This window comes from Halichoeres trimaculatus, unplaced genomic scaffold, assembly GCF_033239565.1.
Source record: "Halichoeres trimaculatus isolate MK-OKI-2021-1 unplaced genomic scaffold, fHalTri1.1 fHalTri1_scaffold_2, whole genome shotgun sequence".
Lineage (NCBI taxonomy): Eukaryota > Metazoa > Chordata > Actinopteri > Labriformes > Labridae > Halichoeres > Halichoeres trimaculatus.
The window spans coordinates 12,008,956-12,027,828 of NW_027437180.1; the positions used below are offsets into that span (position 1 = coordinate 12,008,956).

The 18,873-nt window shown below is 37.1% G+C and overlaps 1 non-coding gene across 1 annotated transcript; it reads left to right on the forward strand.

Annotated features, from left to right (window-relative positions):
* Window positions 1-16,473: 16,473 nt before the first annotated feature.
* Window positions 16,474-16,545, forward strand: trnae-cuc (transfer RNA glutamic acid (anticodon CUC)). Its single transcript has one exon. It is a non-coding gene; the product is annotated as a tRNA-Glu (tRNA).
* Window positions 16,546-18,873: the final 2,328 nt, after the last annotated feature.

Consider the following 18,873-nt stretch of genomic DNA (forward strand, 5'->3'; position numbering starts at 1 on the left):
TCCTCCTTACACTCATCTCTCTCTCTCTCTCTCTCTCTCTCTCTCTCTCTCTCTCTCTCTCTCTCTCTCTCTTTGCCAGTGCTTTCAAATTTTTTTAATACAGATTTTTATTTTTTACAATGTAGTCCTGTACTTTTACAATCATTTCACGTAGTTTTGTGTTTAAACACAGCTTTACTTTAATTTAACAGTCTCTGTCTGGAAATTTTGTTGCCAGTGCTTTTAACCGTTTTGTTTTTTTTTTCCTGTTTTTTCTTTCCTTTTACATTTTTTTAATACAATGTAAAGAATGTTTGTTTTTTTTGTTTTTTTTGCAGAGAACGGTCTACAATTTTAAACAGATTTTTTATGTTTTCTTTTAAGACAGCAAAATGCCAGTAAATTTACAGACATTGTCAGTAATTTTACACTGTAAAAAAGAAAATCCTAATTTCATTGGTAATAACCCTTAATGTTTCAAGTTTTTTTTCTGTTTTACAAAAAAAGGAGTCAAAACTAAAAAAAAAAATTACAAGAATAATCTGTTAAATAACATTCTGGATATTTTTTTTAGTTATTATACCCATAATAGCGTATAGCTGAACTCTGTTTCCGTACTCATAGGTGCAATTCACTGTAAAAAAAAAAAAAAAAAAAAAAAAAAAAGGAAAAAAACACTTGCAGCAAAGTTTCCCGATGGATACCGTAAAATTATAATCAACCACTTTAAAAACACAGAACTTCATGAAATAACTGTGAAATTGCAGGACAACACTGCAAAAAAAAAAAACTGCTTAAAAAATTTAATTAATTAATTATTTTAAAAAAACGTATAAATCAATGGTGGCAAAGTTTCCAGATGGATACTGTAAAATTACAACACTGTAAAAACACAGAAATACGTGAAATAAGTGTATAAATACAAAACATAAACTTTTCTTTTATCAGTGACAGATTTTTAAAACCAAATACCTCCAAACAGAAAACACTGCTTTCTTCTGGAAAGCTTTTGCTCTTTACTTTTTGTTATTTCCTGATAATTTCTGTAATCTTACAGAGTTGTGTTATATTTTTGAAAAACAGAGAAAATACTTTAAAAATTAGGGGTTAATAACCGTAAAATTATGATTTTTTTATAGTCCTACTGTGTAAAAATTGCTGAAAATATCTATAAATCTACTAGCATTTTGTAAGAAAAGAAAAATCTGTTAAAAATTATGGACCATTTCCTGCAAAATTACATTTTTTAAACAATACATTAACATAAATGTTTACATGGAATATTGAACAAAAACAGTAGCAGTCAACCAAAGTAGCAGCAGGAAAGTTTAATATAAATACAGGAGTGCTATATTTAAATAATATTGATATTTACAGAGATATAGCGGAAATAAATAATCTGAAAAGAAACCGTCCAATATTTAAATGTCTGTGTTCACTACCTTTGACATCTACAGACATCAATTTGATTCCAACTATTTCCCATGTCAATAAAAGTGTTTTTCAGCAAGGGGAGGCGGGTTGAGGAGGAGCTTGTCAATGAAAATCCTGCTCGTAAACTACTGTGGGTTCGCAGCTCACGCTCGAACTGAGGATGTGTTGCAGTAGTTCAGAGAGGAAGAGAAATCGTAAGAAAAGATGACAGAGACCATGGAGTGGATCAAAGGTTGGAGCTCCTCCACCTCCACAGGGTCCAGGACTGAACTTCTTCAGCAGTCTGTTCAGTCTCTTTCTCCTGGATCCTGTCTGCTCACAGCAGGTGAAGTTCTTCCAATGTGGCGTTGGTGTCTGATGTTGGCCTCATTAACCATGTCTGTGAATAGCATGATGCTACTCTGCCCTCTGGTATTTTCTCTGTTGCTGGTTTAGCATGGCTAGCTTGTCCATCTAATTGGAGATACAGTGGGATGGAAAATATTCAGACTCCCTCAAGTTTTTCACTCTGTTATATTACAGTCATTTGATAAGGTCAAAGCTTTTTTAAACAATGTACACACAGCACCTCATATTGACACAAAAACACACAATTTTAGACGTTTTTAAAGATTTATTAAAAAAAGAAAAACAGAAATATCACAAAGCCATAAGTACTCAGACCTTTTGTTGTGACACTCATGTATTCAACTCAGGTGCTGTCTATTTTCTGATCATCCACAAGATGGTTCTACACCTTCATTGGAGTCCAGCTGCATTTAATTATATTGATAGGACTTGATTAAGAACACCACACACCTGTCTTTATAATGGTACGGCCACACGGACGCGAATTCAAGATTCAATTCAAGATTACATACAAAGTCAATGCAAAGACATGTTGGGATGCCGATTCGCCCTGGACGCCACGTTTAGACGCATTTGACACAGCCGCTCCTCAGAGTAAGACACATGAAAGCCCACATAGAGTTTGCCAAGAGACACATGATGAGACCAAGACAGAACTTTTCAGCCTAAATTCTAAGCGGTATGTATGGAGAGGACCAGGCACTGCTCACTACCTGCCCAATACCATCCCTACAGTGAAGTGTGGTGGTGGGAGCATCATGCTGTGGGGGTGTTTCTCAGCTGCAGGGTCAGGACGACTGGTTGCAATTAGAAGCAAAATGAATGTGGCCAAGTACAGAGACATCCTGGAAGAAAACCTTTACCAGAGTGATCAATCCTCAGACTGGGTCGAAGATTCACTGTCCAACAAGACAACAACCCTAAGCACACAGCTAAAATAATGAAGGAGTGGCTTCAGAACAACAATGTGACTGCTCTCCAATGGCCCAGCCAGAGCCCAGACCCAATTAAGCATCTCTCGAGAAACCTGAAAATGTCTGTCCACCAACATTCATCACCCAACCGAGCTGAACTGGAGAGGATCTGCAAGGGGGAATGGCAGAGGATCCCCAAATCCAGGTGTGAAAACCTTGTTGCATCATTCCCAAGAAGACTCATGGCTGACTTAGTTGAAAAAGGTGCTTCTACAAAATATTGAGCAATGGGTCTTTACACTTATGGCCATGCAATAGTTTCATTTTTTTTTTTTCACTACATCCGTAGAGATGTCTGGTATTGTGCGTTTCGTTTTTTTTTGTTTTTTGTTTTTTGTTTTTTTTTGTTTGTTTGTTTTTTGTTTTTTTTGTCATAATGGGGTGCTGTGTGTACATTTTTAAGGAAAAAAAATAACTACGATGACTTTAACAAATGGCTGTAATTTGACAAAGAGTAAAAAATTGAGGAGGTCTGAATACTTTCCATACCCACTGTAGATCTTACATTCCCAATAAAGATGGATAGTAAGACTGGTCAAAGTCGTCACTTCTTAGCTCACACCTGAGAACCTGAATGTCGTCCTCACCTTCTTCTCCACACCTTGTGGGGAAACATCAGGCCTTGCACCAGTTAGCATTGACATGCTACAGGCTGCTAGCAGCTGATTTCACATGTAAACAATGCAGCCATGGTTACATGTAGGATCTCCAGACGAACACAGGAGAAAAAAAGTAGCAAAAATATCACTGAAGACAAAACCAGTTTGGTGTCCATGACCAACAAATGAACTATACAAAGTAATGACCCACTCCAAAAACAAAGATTACCAAAAGAGTAGAAAAAACAACACGAAAGAACGAGAAAGAGAGGGCTGCCACAATAGGGTAGGGCCTAGTAACTATTTAATGTGTCAGATAAATTAATTATAACTAGGGCTGTCACTTTAAAACATAAATTAAATTGATTAATTACACCACAAATGAATGCCTTAAAAAAATTAACACAAGATTAACCTTTTCAGTGCATCTTGAATAATCTTTCAAGACCCAAATGATCACCCACAGAAGTATAGGAGCATGATTTTGATTGACAAGCTCCCCCAGATCCGCCTCTAAAGTCATCAATGGCAGCGTACACAGACATTTTAATTTTGGACAGTTGACAAGATGTAAATTTATAAATCTTCTCTCCTTTATGTACTCACTTTACTAGTCACACACTACAATTTTGTAATTTCCTAAAATTGAAATTTTTTATTTGGGTTATGAGACAAAAATGTGATTAATTAGATCAATAATTACAAATCTGGTAATTAATTAGATTAAATTTTTAAATCACATGACAGCACTAATTTACACATTATTTATGTGTTACTAATGCATTATTTTATATACAAACCCCCAGCATATCCATGCAATTTCCTACATATGTAAGCATCAAGCTAGCACTATTGTATTTACATTTTTTGTGCTAAATAATGAAATTCATAACATGCTGAATGTGATGAACAGGAATCTCCAGTGAGAGAGTAATGTTCATTTCTTTGTGTGTCTAGTTCTTCAGTAAAACTTCAATTATAAAATCCTGAATCAGAGTTTTCTTGGGAAATGTTATCATTTGCTTAGCTAAGACAGCTGAGGCAGACTGGTCAACACAAGGTCCAGCAGCTCTGGCATAGTGCAAAAGAATCAATAGAGGAATCGCTAAGCAAAAAGGCTAATAATTTCAATGGATTTAAATTTATCAATTCTTTACAGGTAACAGTTTTGGATACCCATCTCTACCTGAAACAGACTCTGGGCACAGTACATGAAAAGTTGAGTTCATCCTCTGGAGGAGGTTTCAAACTGCAGAAGACTGTCCTTAAACCTCCCCTCAGTGGGTTTGCTGTAATCAGACACTGAAGGGATGTCTGGAGACTGAGGTTTGGTGTCCATGGTGTTGATTTGTTTTTGGTGTCTGATGATGAAACTTTCGGAGTCAAATAGAACAGAGAGCACTCTTTAGAAATAAAAATTGACTTGTGTTGTTTCTCAGTTTGCTGTACGGTTTTTGATGCCTCTGTTTCCTGTGAAGCTCTATCTTCAAGCTGCTGCACGTTTCTGTTCTCATGGTTAAAGTTCCTCTTAAAAAAAAAAACCCAGACACCTCTTCCTGTCATGTTGTGCCTCAGAATAACGGGGACAAAGATGGTGCGTGGACAAAAAAGGCTTCTGGTCGACCAGAGGCAGATATGTAAAAACACTCCTCAGCCCACGTCACTTACCTCTCACTGGCTTTCAATTCTACAAAACCAACCACAGAGGAGGCCTTTATCTCCACTTCTCACACAACATGCAAGTCTGTGTCTTTGTGTTCAAATCTCTGAGGCTTTGTTGTTCCATCTGAATGCAGATTACTCACGCAGCTTCAAGAGCAGACTGAAGGCAGACATTTCCTTACAGAGCTGAGGGCGTCACAGGAAGGCTTGTGAAGTGTGTGGATGTTCTTAATGGTCATGGAAAACAGATGCTTCCTGTTTGTATCTCTGAGTCCTGTAGCCCTGAGTTTAGACTGCTAACAGACAGAAAGACACGTCTCACGCCAGTTAATATGAAATGATTACTCTTCTAACATGAGGAAGGTGGCCTGGGTAATACTGTTGTTGTACAGACACAGATCATGTTAAAAAAACATTTTCTGTCCAGACTGTTTAAATAATAGATGTGAAATTTCTCAGCTGTTTTTTCTCTGCCCTTCTAAAGCCTAATTCTGGTTTAAGGATGTTCATATTTCTTTGTAAAACCCGGAGCAGCAGAAGAGCCCCAGCAGTGACAATGTGATCAGAGCTATGAGTAAGTGGACAGTCTGTTCACAGGGTGATAACCAAAGTGTTTCCAACAGGAAACAAAAAAACGTTTGTGGTTAGAAGTTGTTCTCACACACTGTACAAGTAAGAAATCCCCCTGAGAAAATAGTGCAAAAACAAAACGGTCTTTCTGTCAGTAAAATTCTCTAATTTTCAGAGATGAGTGGAAGGAGTCTCCCTAAATTTGCTGATCAGGGGTCTCCAACAGCTTGCAGACCCTCAACAAGTAGTACTTGTAGCAGATGGAAAATGTTTATCAATAATAATAATGATGATGATAATAATAATAATAATAATAATAATAATAATAATAATAATAATAATAATAATAATAATAATAATAATAATTATTATTATTATTATTATTATTATTATTATTATTATTATTACAGTGTCAAACATCATAACCAAGGTTATCCTATAATAAGGTGTGTAGTAGCCAACTTAGCTCAAACAAAAGTCCTCTTGCCACTTCAAAGCAGGACTTGAAGTTTCTGACTCGAATGTATCTAGGTAATCCAATTACAAAAGGGAAATTTCAACGTTTAAAAAAAAGGAACATTTTATTCCTCCAAAAAGAAAACTGAAGTATACAAATGATATGACATTTGCTACGCCGGCAACTCTCTTAAACAACAACTAACATCCTAACACTCAGTCCTCATCCTGCTTGAAAAGCCTCCCAACAAGAGCTCATTTCCTCCTCATCAGACTCCCACATGGCCATTTTATGACAATAAACTGCACTTTACGGTAATTGAAACTTAAGGGCATGACACTTAAAGGACGACAGCAGCTATATCTTTTAACAATGTTTCAAAGTGCAAAAAAATGAACTTAAAATGATTCTTCAAGATCCAAAACAAACATGTTAATTTAAGTTTAAATACATTAAATTATTCAAAATTATGCAAATTATGACTTTTAAATTGGGTGCTGTTTTCAGTGGCTCCAATAAGGCGCTAAATCTAAATCCAGAAAAAAATAGTAATAATTCATAAGGGGACTGGAGGTAGCTTACGTCTTGTTTTATGTTGAAAGTAGCTGACATCCTAGAAAGTTTAGAGACCCCTGAGCTAAATCATCGGCAGACTCAAAGCTGTCTGCTGTAAACTGTATCCTGACCATTGAAAAAAAAGAGGTGTGACCTAGCATTGACTAGTAATACATATAGACCTCTCTATAAATATAAATATATATACATATATATATATTCATCCATCCATCTTCTGCCACTAATCCTGTTCAGAGTAATATGTCTTCAAGAGTCCATCACAGGGCTTATTAAATATATAGATTTGCTTTTATTGTAAAAGCATACACTTGAAAATTCATAAACAACAGTTTTAAAGAAAAATAAAAGTTTATATATTCTTGAAACTTAATTGTTTAATCTCTTCCAAACATGTCCATTATTGCAGCAAACTTCAGGCGTTTATAACAAGAAAATCAGTTTCTCTTTTGGATTGCAGACAGTGAGTTAGAGTGTAACTGTGACTGAGTCATATGTCTGCCTGTCTGTTACTCAGGGATCTGCCACATTTAAAAGGGTTTGGGAGCTTTTTAGAGGTTGTGTCACAGTCTTAAGATCCATTATGAAGGTCCAGACTGATGCGGTTTTTGGGGAAATTCCTCTTATGAGTATCACAACAGCTCCAGTCTAACAGATTGTAATCCTTAGCCATCTAGACCGAAGGCTTGGTGTCATACACCCTGGGTAACCACCTTTTCAACCAGCCCCACTCTCAAAGAGAGATTTATACACCAGCTGCTAAGGTCAGCTTTTACTGTGTAGAGAAAAAATGAAAAAGAATGTTTGTCAGGTCAAAAACATGTTTCTACATAAAACAACATCAACTGATGCCCTAAACAGTTTTATAAGCTCATTATTTCAAAGACTGTAAACAATAAAAGGACCATTCTGTAAGGTGGAGGCTGGGTGTTGGCTGCTCTTTGGATGGTAGTTGACACAGGCAGATATAAATCTACTGACGATTAACAGGATATGTCCTCTCCCTGGCTGTTTTCAAACCACCTACTACCTCCTACATACAATTGTAGTATGTAGTATGCAATATTAGTATGGAGTATGGGGTATGGAGTATGGAGTATGGAGTATGGAGTATGTATGGTTCTGTTTAGTCTTGATTGGTAGTATGCTTCGCTGGTTTTCAGTTTTTCAGGTGGAAGTAAAGCTGATAGAAAACCTGTTTCCGTAGCATCACCTGATGACTGGAAAAAGTTCATTGGTGGTATATTTGTTCTTTAATAAATGTTTTAAAAGGAAAGATATCTTTTCATTAACACCACCCAGGGGAACTCTAACACCCGAACATGTCTCTGTAACGAGCACAGGTCATATGGGTTCATTCAAACGCAAAACAGTATGCAAACAAATAAAGACTAAAAAAGCAATTCTTTCCTATATAACAAGCAAATTCAAAACTAAATTGCTTGAAGGGGAATTCTTTTGCTTTTACGAATATTGGTGCATTGACCCTTTTAAATCTTCAAGCGTGCACTTTAGGTTGTTATCAAATTTCAAATTAAAAAGCCAACTTCAAAATCAAAATGGAATAAATATATTTGTTTTTTATTTATTTATTTTCACTTAAAACTGAAATATAAAAGAAATTATTAAAAAGAAAATTGAAAGGACACATAGACACAATGAGGGCAACCTGTTGCAGTTCAAAGTGAGCATCAGAATGGAGTAAGAAAAGAGGACTTAAGTGACTCTGCAGATCTGCAGTAGGGGGGACTTGGTATGGTAGTAACACTTTTTGCTTCAGCTCCTCCAACTCACTGCATGGATATGAGGAGATGTGAGATGATAGAGGCACAGCGAGACGCTGCAAGTCAGAAAAGGCAGCTCACACTCCAAGAGAATGTATCGAGGTAGTTTAGAGAGAAAGAGCGGCCCGATCATGAGAAAAGACAATGGAGATCATGGAGAGGATCACAGGATGGAGCGTTGAGGTGAATGTGATCGAAAAAGGTACCTCTTTTTGCTAAAAAAAAAAAAAAAAAAGTTTTGGTCATGAGTATGAATACTTTTGCAACCCACTGTATGTTGCTTAACTAAATGGTTTGGTGGCCAGTAGGTGTCAGGCAATTTGCAAAAGCAAACACAAATCCAAAAGCCACAACACAATGAAAAAGTACAGCCACAACAGAAGTCCACAGAGGTCAGCTTTAGTCGTATAGCTGAATTTTTGAAAAGTATTTTACTTTATTTCATAACTTTTCTGTGTCTGTTGGATTAACCGTCTTTTAGAAAACCATTAAAGTTGACCTCTTTAACTCTGTTGTGGCTGTGTTTCCATTGTGTTGTGGGCTTTGCATTCCTGTTGTCGCTTTTGCAAATTGTCTGACACCCACAGGCCTCCATATAAGTGCCCTTTAGTTAGGTCGCTCATGTAGGCCTCAACCAACTCAAAAGGAAACTCTGCAGTGTCCCAGTACACAACCTAAGACCACAGCCTCAAGCCCACGTCACATGACCACAATGAGTCTATAAGAGGAAACGTACCACTACAGCCTGTGCATGTTTTTTTACCACTGATGTACAGACTGAGGTAGATGCTAACTATATAGCTAACAACATTCATATATAATGAGTTTGATTTGACCTTACTCTATAAAACACTTATGTCACAACAGCACAAAAAGAATCATGCTGACAGACTGACAGAGGCTGTTTTCACTGGAGTCTTTATATATAGTGATAAATACCCTGCAGGATAACGTCAGCTATGGGTGTCTGTTAGGACCAGTCAGTGGAAATATAAACAAGCTTTCTCAGAGGGCATGTTGAGTCAGGAAACTCTTTTCAGACCTGCCAGGTGGATCAGATTCACCTTTAGTAACAGCTCTTTTGTGCTTTCAGACATCAACTCCTCTATTTTAACTTCAAAGGGACTTACCTGGAGGCAATATTTTTTTTAAATAACATGATGATACTTCACACATCATTGTTTAAGCTGTTTGATGTTAAACAACTACAAAAGACCCAAACAGAGATAAGTCCATGTACAAGAACATAGTCAACAAGGTCACTCTGACATTGTCTTTTGCAGAGCCAGTCTGAAAAGATCATCCTTCTAATGAAGTTCAGATATTTTTCATGACTTGTATGATGAGTAAAATTTACCCTCCTCTTATTTCCATGAGGGAAAAGTGGCACATAGCCAAAGTTTCAAAGGGGACATAAACAAGACAACGGTTTAAGGATGAAACCCGAGGTAATGTTGCATCATTTACACGAAAACCCTGTGCAAATGTGTTGTGTCTTAAATTTCTGGATGAGGTTATCTGAAGTCTCTATTTTCTTCAGGATCAATAAAGGCAAAAGTCAAGAGAAAGAGCCTTCAAAAATGCATCTAAAAGGTCTTTATTCAGCACAAAGTTGAACAAAGGTTGTGGGCAGGAGTTCTATCGAAGCCCGTACTGGTTTAAACTAAGCTTGCAGCGTCTTATATACCCTTTTCCTAGGGGGCGGCCCTAAGCCCCCTTTCCAATTCTAACAAAGCTGTTCGTTTGGTTTTTAATAGTGATCTCATCTGATGTGGGCTCCACCCCTCGCCTTTCCCACATACTACAGATTATATTGGTGTCTTAGAGTCCCCAGTACTTCCGGGTCTTTTACTATCAATTTTAATGGTGTCTCAGTATCATAGTTCGTTTAATAAAAAATAGGCCTAGTTAGGCCTTTGTTTGTTTAATGATTGGGCTTTTTAGGATACAGAGTTTACACAAACAAGCACAAACGAAACATATGTCATCCTGCATGGTCATATAGGCAGATGCACAATACCTCATACGGATGATCTCATTTCAATGATCTCATGATCCTTAGCTCATTACAGTAGCCTCATTAGATGTCATTAGATGCATTGTGGAAAACACCGGGCTTCCAGAGCCTGCCTGAGTCATGCTTATCTGAATCATATCTACATGATCTCACCTAGAACATGGCCTCTCGGAAACTACCTCATGCCCCAACATTTGTTTGAATTACATACAACAGGTGCCTTCAGTGGATAACGTCATTCCCTTGGGTCGGCGGTCTCTGTTTGTGGCCTGCTTTCACAGGCCTGTGGGTTAGCACACGGAGGAATATGCAGAGCTTGGTATTTGGATCTCTCCATAGTCCAGAGGTTCCATGAAAATACTCTACAAATGATGCAACCCCTTTACAAACTACTGACCCTACTGGCTTTTTAAGTCGTATCTTAAAACTTTTTTTATTTTTTGGCCTTTATTTCAGCATGACAGGACCACAAACTTCTCCAGGATCTCAAGGCCACCATCAGTCAGTACAGGAGGGTATTGACTTAATTTGCTAAAGATGGGAGAGGCCTCAAGACAAATGTTCCAGGTTTGCCAGGCAATCTTTCTGGCTTTGTTGGGAAAGGCTGATACAGTATCACAACCTGTGATAGAGCGGTATGCCTGTGGTCTTCATAGGTCTAATAGCACTGCACAGGGTACCCCTGCACAGTCTTGCATCATTATTCAAAAGAGTGTCCCTTAGAGAGTATTTGTACCAAATTTCATGCTTGCATCACCATTTGAACTGTTGGAATAATGAGCGTTTAATGGAAATGGTGCCCATCTTTAAAAAAATTGCCACAACCCTAAAAAATGGACGTCATCTTGAATTTTCAAGTTAAATGTAATTTTTCAAAAGAGTGTCTCTAAAAGAGTATTTATGCCAAATTTCATGCTTGCATCATCATGTGAATAGTTTTTCAGTTATCTGCTGCACTAAAAGTTAGAAAAAAACTTTTTATATTTACATTACTCTGGGTCCTATTCACAGAGGCAGTCATAACGAACGGCCATGTTTGCATACGGCACATTTGGGGGGACAGAAAGAGTGACTTGCAGTTTTTAATTCAAGCCTGGCTGCTGGTCCTGGAATCTACCTGGAAGTCAGGTGAAGAAGAGAGGGACAGTTGTTTTTACAGTAGCAGAAGAAGAAGACTGTGGTAGAAGAAGAAGAGATAACATTTTTGTTGTTTTGTTCATAAGAACTGGTATTTAGAGTACTTCCTGATGGAGAACCACAAAAATGCATCACATGAGTGTAAATGATCAGATTTTGGTCCAAAAAGAGCAGAGAGAAATGAAGAGAAACCAGGACAGATAATGACTAAAAGGAGAGTAAACATGGTGTAGAGTTTCCAAGCTGGGAGCCATCAATGAAAAGTTGGGTCTGAAGGACGCTAAGGTTGGACGTTTTCTGCTCCACAGTTGTTGCAACGTTTATTGGCTGTAAACCACATTGTTTATTGTTTATGGTATAGTCTAAGTGTTTCTCTGTTTGAGAGTTTTCTTTTCTCTCTGACAGTCAGAGGTGGATTTGTGCTTCATTGTTGAAGGCTAGCTCTGTCAAACAGAACATAAGCTATCAGAGGGTGGTGTGGCTGTCATGGAGCTTTCTGCCTGTTGTTTCTCCAGCTATGAGACATGTCCCACAGCATCAACACCCATCAACATAATGATCAGAATAAATGACGCCATCTTCAGGATCCTGTTTGACTTGCAAAGGCTGAGAGTCTGAGAGTTTTAGCAGCAGCTTGTTTTAACATCTGAACGCTCAATGTTGCTAAAATTCTGATTTCTACATGCTGCACCTTTAAAATATTTCCACTTTTCAGCAATGAATAAACAATATTTGAAAAAGACAGACCTTAGCGAGCCAGACAACAGTTCACAGGCAGGCAAGGACTACTTCATGGCTAATCAAACTTTGCTACCTGTAAGTAAATACAAAATTACTTGGAACACGTTTTAAATTGTCATTTTGATTCATAACCTACCTCAGTGTAGTTAACATGTAGCAGCCAGCAAGCAGACAAGACAAAAGGCCACCATGTTCTACTTCTTTTGCTTTTATGGTCGAGTGGCATCCATCATTAGAGGTGCATTACTGCCACCTACCATACAGGAGTGAGAGCCATAAAAAAACTTACACTAAATTCTGTTTACTAATCTAGTTTGTTTTAATAAATCAAAAACTGTTTAATATTCTCCTTTTCCCAAGCTAAATAGATTTTTAAGGTTTAACACCCTAATTCCACTTTTTCTGTAGTTTTCTTAAAAGAATTTCTCTTTGTTTATTGTACTTTTGACACTTACATATAACATGTTCCAGTGTTTGATCCTCAATTCCACAGTCACATCTCCCTGTTGGATGTTTTCCAATTAAATGCACAGTCTTGTTTAACCCAGTGTGACCTAGTCTTAATCTTGACATGACTGTTTGTTCCCTAATTGTTTTAGCTATGATTTGCATTCTACCCACTTTTTGTTTAATTTCAAAAAGATGTCAACATTTGTTGCCTACATCCCAGCACTTTTGTCATTCATGATTCTGCTCTTTTTTACTGCCCTTGCTTCGGATTTACTAAATGTTATTCCATAATCCTATTTTGTTTTAGTGCTTGTTTCGCGAGAAAATCTGCAATTTCATTCCCACTCAACACCTCTATGCGCTGGCACCCACATTAATCTGACTGATGCCTCTTGCTGGTATAGTCTGAATAATGTTTCATGGGTTTCATAGAGAATATCTGGTCTGCAGTGAGATGACATGAACTGAAGTGATTCAAGGGCTGATAATGAGTCTGAGCATATAATTATCCTTTTAAGTGTATTATGTTCTCCCCACTGCAGTGCCATTGCATTAGCCAGCATCTCAACTGTATATACTGATAAATGATCAGATGTCTGCTTCTTAACATTTACAGTAAGACAAGGTATAAAAAAAGCAAATCCAGGACTACCATTCTTTGGTTCCTTTCAACCATCTGTTAAGATTGTCCTATATAATCCCATTTCCATTCAACATTAGCTGCTTGAATATTAAATTCAGTGGTGGCTCACCCATTTTCACTTGAACTACAGCAACTGGAGATGTCTTAATTGCCCCACAACATTATATCATCGCCTGATTTTAAACCCCTCTAACTTTTTAAGCAGTGATTTGGATGCTGAACCCTACACAATACATCCATAATCAATCACTGATCTAATTAGGGAAATATAAATGTTCTTTAAACCACATCGACTTGCTCCCCATTTAGTTCCTGCCAGACATCTCATAACATTTAATACCATTTTACACTTTTTTTCTACTTTATTGATATGATAATTTCAGGTTAACTTAGAATCAAATAAAAGACCAGGAAAACGAAAGGTATTTACCTGCTCTTGTTTCTTACCATACATCTTTACATCAACTGCTTCTGTTAACTTCTTTCTGGTGAAGATCAAAGTACTTGTTTTGTCCACAGAAAACTGAAAGCCCTGTGCATATGACAATTGCTCAACCTTTTTAACTACTTCTTGAATCCTTCCTTGTATACAAGGCCACCATGATGCCACAGGTGCTTAATATAGGGTTAAGCTAATCAAAGGGGAGGGGCTTTCAAGAGGCTGCATTCAAGTTCAACAATGAAAACACAGACTACAATCACTGTTCCCACTATATAACGAAAGTTTGGAGAAACTGTGATCTTTATATTGTTCAATCAGCTGGTCTTCCTGGTTGCTTGTGTTAAAAGCAAAACTTCTTTCATTTTGGTTTCAAGAGTCTCTTTTCTTTGAGGGTCGGACTTTAATGTGTCAGGGCTATGAAGCATACTGTGCAGTCTTGTGTGTAAAATGTGTTGATTGATAACGTGTCTTGTGCTTTGGCTTGATCAGCAACATGTGACTTCCCCCCTCTCATCTGAATAAACCCACTGATGACAGGATGTGTTAGAAGGGAACTAAACTTATCACCAGGTTAAATAAGGTCTGAACAGCTCAGATTTTCTCTGAGTACTCAGGAGCCCTCTGCTGGTGAGTTTGAAATCAGCTCATTTCACCAGCAAATGAAAAGAGAAGCACACCTCCGTCCATCCACAGAGTCAACAACAGCTCTGACAACCCAGGTCTGTTCAGTCATTTCTTCAATGCTATCAGTCACTCTTTTCATATTACATCAAGTGTTTTTATCCATTAATTCAATAACACTTTAATGAAGCTGAATAATGTCATTTTAATATTTGATTCACTGTCTGATACCAAATTACAAAAAAAAAAAAAAAAAATGTCAGTAACTTTTTACACTATAAGAGAGTTAACACTTCAGGTGCTATTTACATTGCTTTACTCTTCACAAGTGTTAAATGTATTTAACACAAAGTGCTGATTTAAAAACTACTCTAAACAGTTTTTCTTTAGAATTTATTCCTGTCATGCTGCACATTTGAAGAGGCAAATTTAACTTCATCAGAGTAAAAATGAACACTGCCTGTGTGTATATGGGAACCTATGAAAAGGTGTCAAATGAAGACTTACAAAATGTTAAATTTGACACAATTAATTTAACACAAACTGAGTGTTGACACATTCATGTGTAATAATCACCCCAAGAAAGACTAAATTGTTGGGTAGATCATTTGTCTTTTTGTCTTTAACAATTCCATATGATGAAATGTTAAGGGACCTCGTCAATGCAATACTTCTAAAACACAAGGTGCATATGTGGTGTTGCCTCCTCACTCACGGTTGCAATGATTGTTATTTTCTCAATGAACAGTTCACAGTAAAATCAGCAGGGTCAATCCAACATTGACAAAGTTCATTTTAATGTTGAGCAAGTGTACATATGGTCCTTATACAGGGAGTCAAAGTAACACTTGACTGAAGAGTTAATACTCAGCGCAGTCTGATACCACGTTGCGCTGAGAAGTGTTTAAAAAAAAAATTTAAAATTTTTTTGGGTCATTCAGATTCTGTCATTCTAATATACCACATGTAGCCAGGAGTTATTCTTCAAACTGCCTTTACAGTAGCTCAAACATGGTGAAATAAGCAATCTCCTGATACAAATATAGGACTTTTGTTTTGTAATTTTTCGTAATTGGTACAGTAAAAATCTTTGATATTCAGCAAAGGTGAAGTCTCAGATGATTAGAGGTGAAATACCCCACTCTTAGCCAGATTCTATTCCTAAAAGTGTTTTTACAGTAGCTCAAACATGGTAAAATGAAAAATCTCCAAGTACAAATATGAGACTTAAATTTGGGATTTATTTGAATTGGTAGAGTAAAAATCTTTGATAATCAGCAAAGGTGAAGTCTTTGATGAGTAGAGGTCAAATATACCACCTGTAGCCAGGAATTATTCATCAAACAATTTTTAAAGTAGCTCAAACATGGTAAAACAGAAATCTCCTAGTACAAATATGGGACTTTTATTTTGGAATTACTCATGGTGTAAAAATCTTTGATATTGAGCATGGGTGAAGTCTTCCTCTGGAAGTAAGTATGCTGTCTCTCAATATTTACCATTGTGCTGAGACTACTCGCATACTCGAAAATTAATTGCGGCTGATTTGACCACGGAGTTCGAAGTTTGTTTGACTGAAGTAGGAAACACACCCTGCCTGCGATGAAGTTCGCATATAGCGTGAGTCTCGCTGTTTACAGCCCTGCACATTCCCTCTCTCCGACGGGTAGCTTGTCGTTGCTAAAAGTGCTACCTTCATCTTCCGAAATTTGCAATAAATCCGGAAACTGCCAACTCCAAACAGCAGAAAGCCTATTATCATAATTTCACATAGACATCAGGCGATTAATCAGAAAGGATCCCTACAAACCAAGTTGTGGCAAAAAGTTGAGGCCGACAACACAAACATTATGCCATGCAGAGTGGTACACTAGGTTTGACATTAAAATAAAATGGACAACTCTACAAAGTAATTTGGAGCTTTATCCGCAACCTTTTATAGCTATGATATTTTGACACCGCTATCTCAATCATTATTATATTTGAGCAACCTGGAAGTTAGCAGTTTTAAAAATGGAAATTTTACCAGGCGTCTTCAGTTGTCCCTGGTGGTCTAGTGGTTAGGATTCGGCGCTCTCACCGCCGCGGCCCGGGTTCGATTCCCGGTCAGGGAACATTCCTTTTTCCCCATGCAAAGCATGTACGTCACAGGCAGCGCGTACCTCTTACCTGTAAGACCGTGGCTGTTATAACCATTGATTTCAAATTCTTGGGAGTTACTTTAGATCCACAGCTCAGGTTTGATAAACACGTGAAGAAAATAGCTAAATCAGTAAAAAGCAATTTAAACTGTTTCAAATTAATAAGGCAGTACATACCAATTCAGGCAGCTCAGATATTCATGCACTCTATGATCTTTTCTCACTTCTCATACTGCATGACAGTTTGGGCTCAGGGTTCACCCTCAACAATCAAAAGTCTGTCATCCTTATGTAATAAAACCCTCAAAGTAATGGACAAAAAACCTATCCAATGGCACCACTGCCACATTTTGAGAAAATACAATCTATTGAGCTTGGAAAGCTTCATGCAGTTTTCATTCCTTAAATTAGTTTTCAAATGTATAAATGATCTTGCCCCTGAACCCTTATCCAAATTTATCCAAAGGCAGAACAGCAGCAGAGTTACAAGAAGCAAGGTGAATGGAAACTGTAGCATATAAAAATGTAAGTCAACATTTGGACAGTCAGCTTTTCTTTTAAAGGCTCGAAACTCTGGAATTCATTACCAACCGAAATCAAATTAATCACAGACTTAAAACTCTTCTCTACAAAGGTCAAGTGTTGGCTAAAAGCAAATCAGAACTGTGATCATTCTTAGTTTGCCATAATTTTTTTTTTGTATTTATTCATTTTGAACTGGGTTGTAAAATTACTTGTTCTGATGTGAACATGTATTTTATTGTTGTTTTGTAAACTTTTTAAAATTATTTTATGCTGTTAAATATTGTACATTTTATGACTTGTAAAGGCCCAACTAGGGACAAGAGTTGGAAATTAGCATTTGCTATAAACTCTCTGTGCAGCACATCAGATTCATACTTAGTGATGGAACTATGTTAAACTGCATCGTCCCTATTAAATAAATAAATTCAATTCAATTCAATTGGATGATATCTTCCATTACCTTTCATCCTCCACCAGAACTCCAACATTAATTTCAGCTGCTATCCTATACCAATTATAACTTCATTTACCAAGACAAAAAATAAGTCCCTTAAAGTCGACATGAAATAAAACGATGTTTTCCTCCTTGGATATAGTCACAACAATGAGACAAAACACCTTCTCATGGAGCTGGACTCATGTGAGCAACATTTAGGCATTATCTGTTTAAGATTAGGATTAAGAGGTCTACCAACAGAGTTAACAAAAATAATCAATTTATATTCAGTAAAAACAGAAATTAAAATAAACATTTTCTATATCAAATTCATGTTGTAAAAATAAAAACAAAGCAGACAGTTCTTTTTACTAATTCTTTATTTTTTTTCTTGTATTAATCACTCATTCTCCAGCAGTTGTTTCTGCAGTATTTACACTCTGTTTTTATCATGTGGTTTGCAGCTTTCTCTTCCGTACCAGCACCTGTGATCACCTGTGTCCCGTCCCACCCCTCACCCTCCCCAAAAACAGAAGACAGGCTCACAGGGCTCCACTGACAGACACTTTGAGAGGATATTGCCTTCAGAAGGGATGAGAGCTGCTGCTGAGGATGAAAAAGCATCTGAACAGAAGTGTAGTCAGAGCTGTTTGCTACATGACAGCTGCAGACTTTAAAAAACACAGATCATCCTTTAAATCAGACTCTTTTTAAGACACCTGAGGTCCACGATCATGGTTCAAACCTCAAAGGAACAAAATCAGAGACAGATCCAGAAAATACGACAGAGAGAAGAAAGTGATGAGACTAAGTTAACCCTTTAATTCACGTTCTCATTCAAAGACGACAATCAAAGTGTGACTCACTGATCGTACTACATCTTTCTCACTGCTATGCCAAGTTTGGGCCACACAGAGCGAGAAAACACCACCAAAGAAAATGTGATTCTAAATCTTTCTTTTCACTGAACACAGCTTTGATCTCTGACACCTCTGCTGCTGAGTGTGAAAATGTAAACTTGGGGAGGAAGATTTTTATTAACATCTGACTGCAAAGATTTAATGTCCATTATTTAACATGTATTTTTCTTGTTTTTCTCTACTTCAGTCAGAATTCAACTTTTGCTCATAATTCAGACAGAATTTAATCACATTCTTCAGAATTTTCAAACAACCCTCTTTTGAGTGGCCAATCTATGGAAGCCTTTAAAGGTCATGATTAGAAACATTTCATCATCTCAGTTTTCCTTGGTTCATGCAGTCATTTTCTTAAGAAAACAAGATGACGTGTTTGAAGCCTATTTCTTTGTGCTTTTGCTGCTTTATGAGAAGAAACACAAA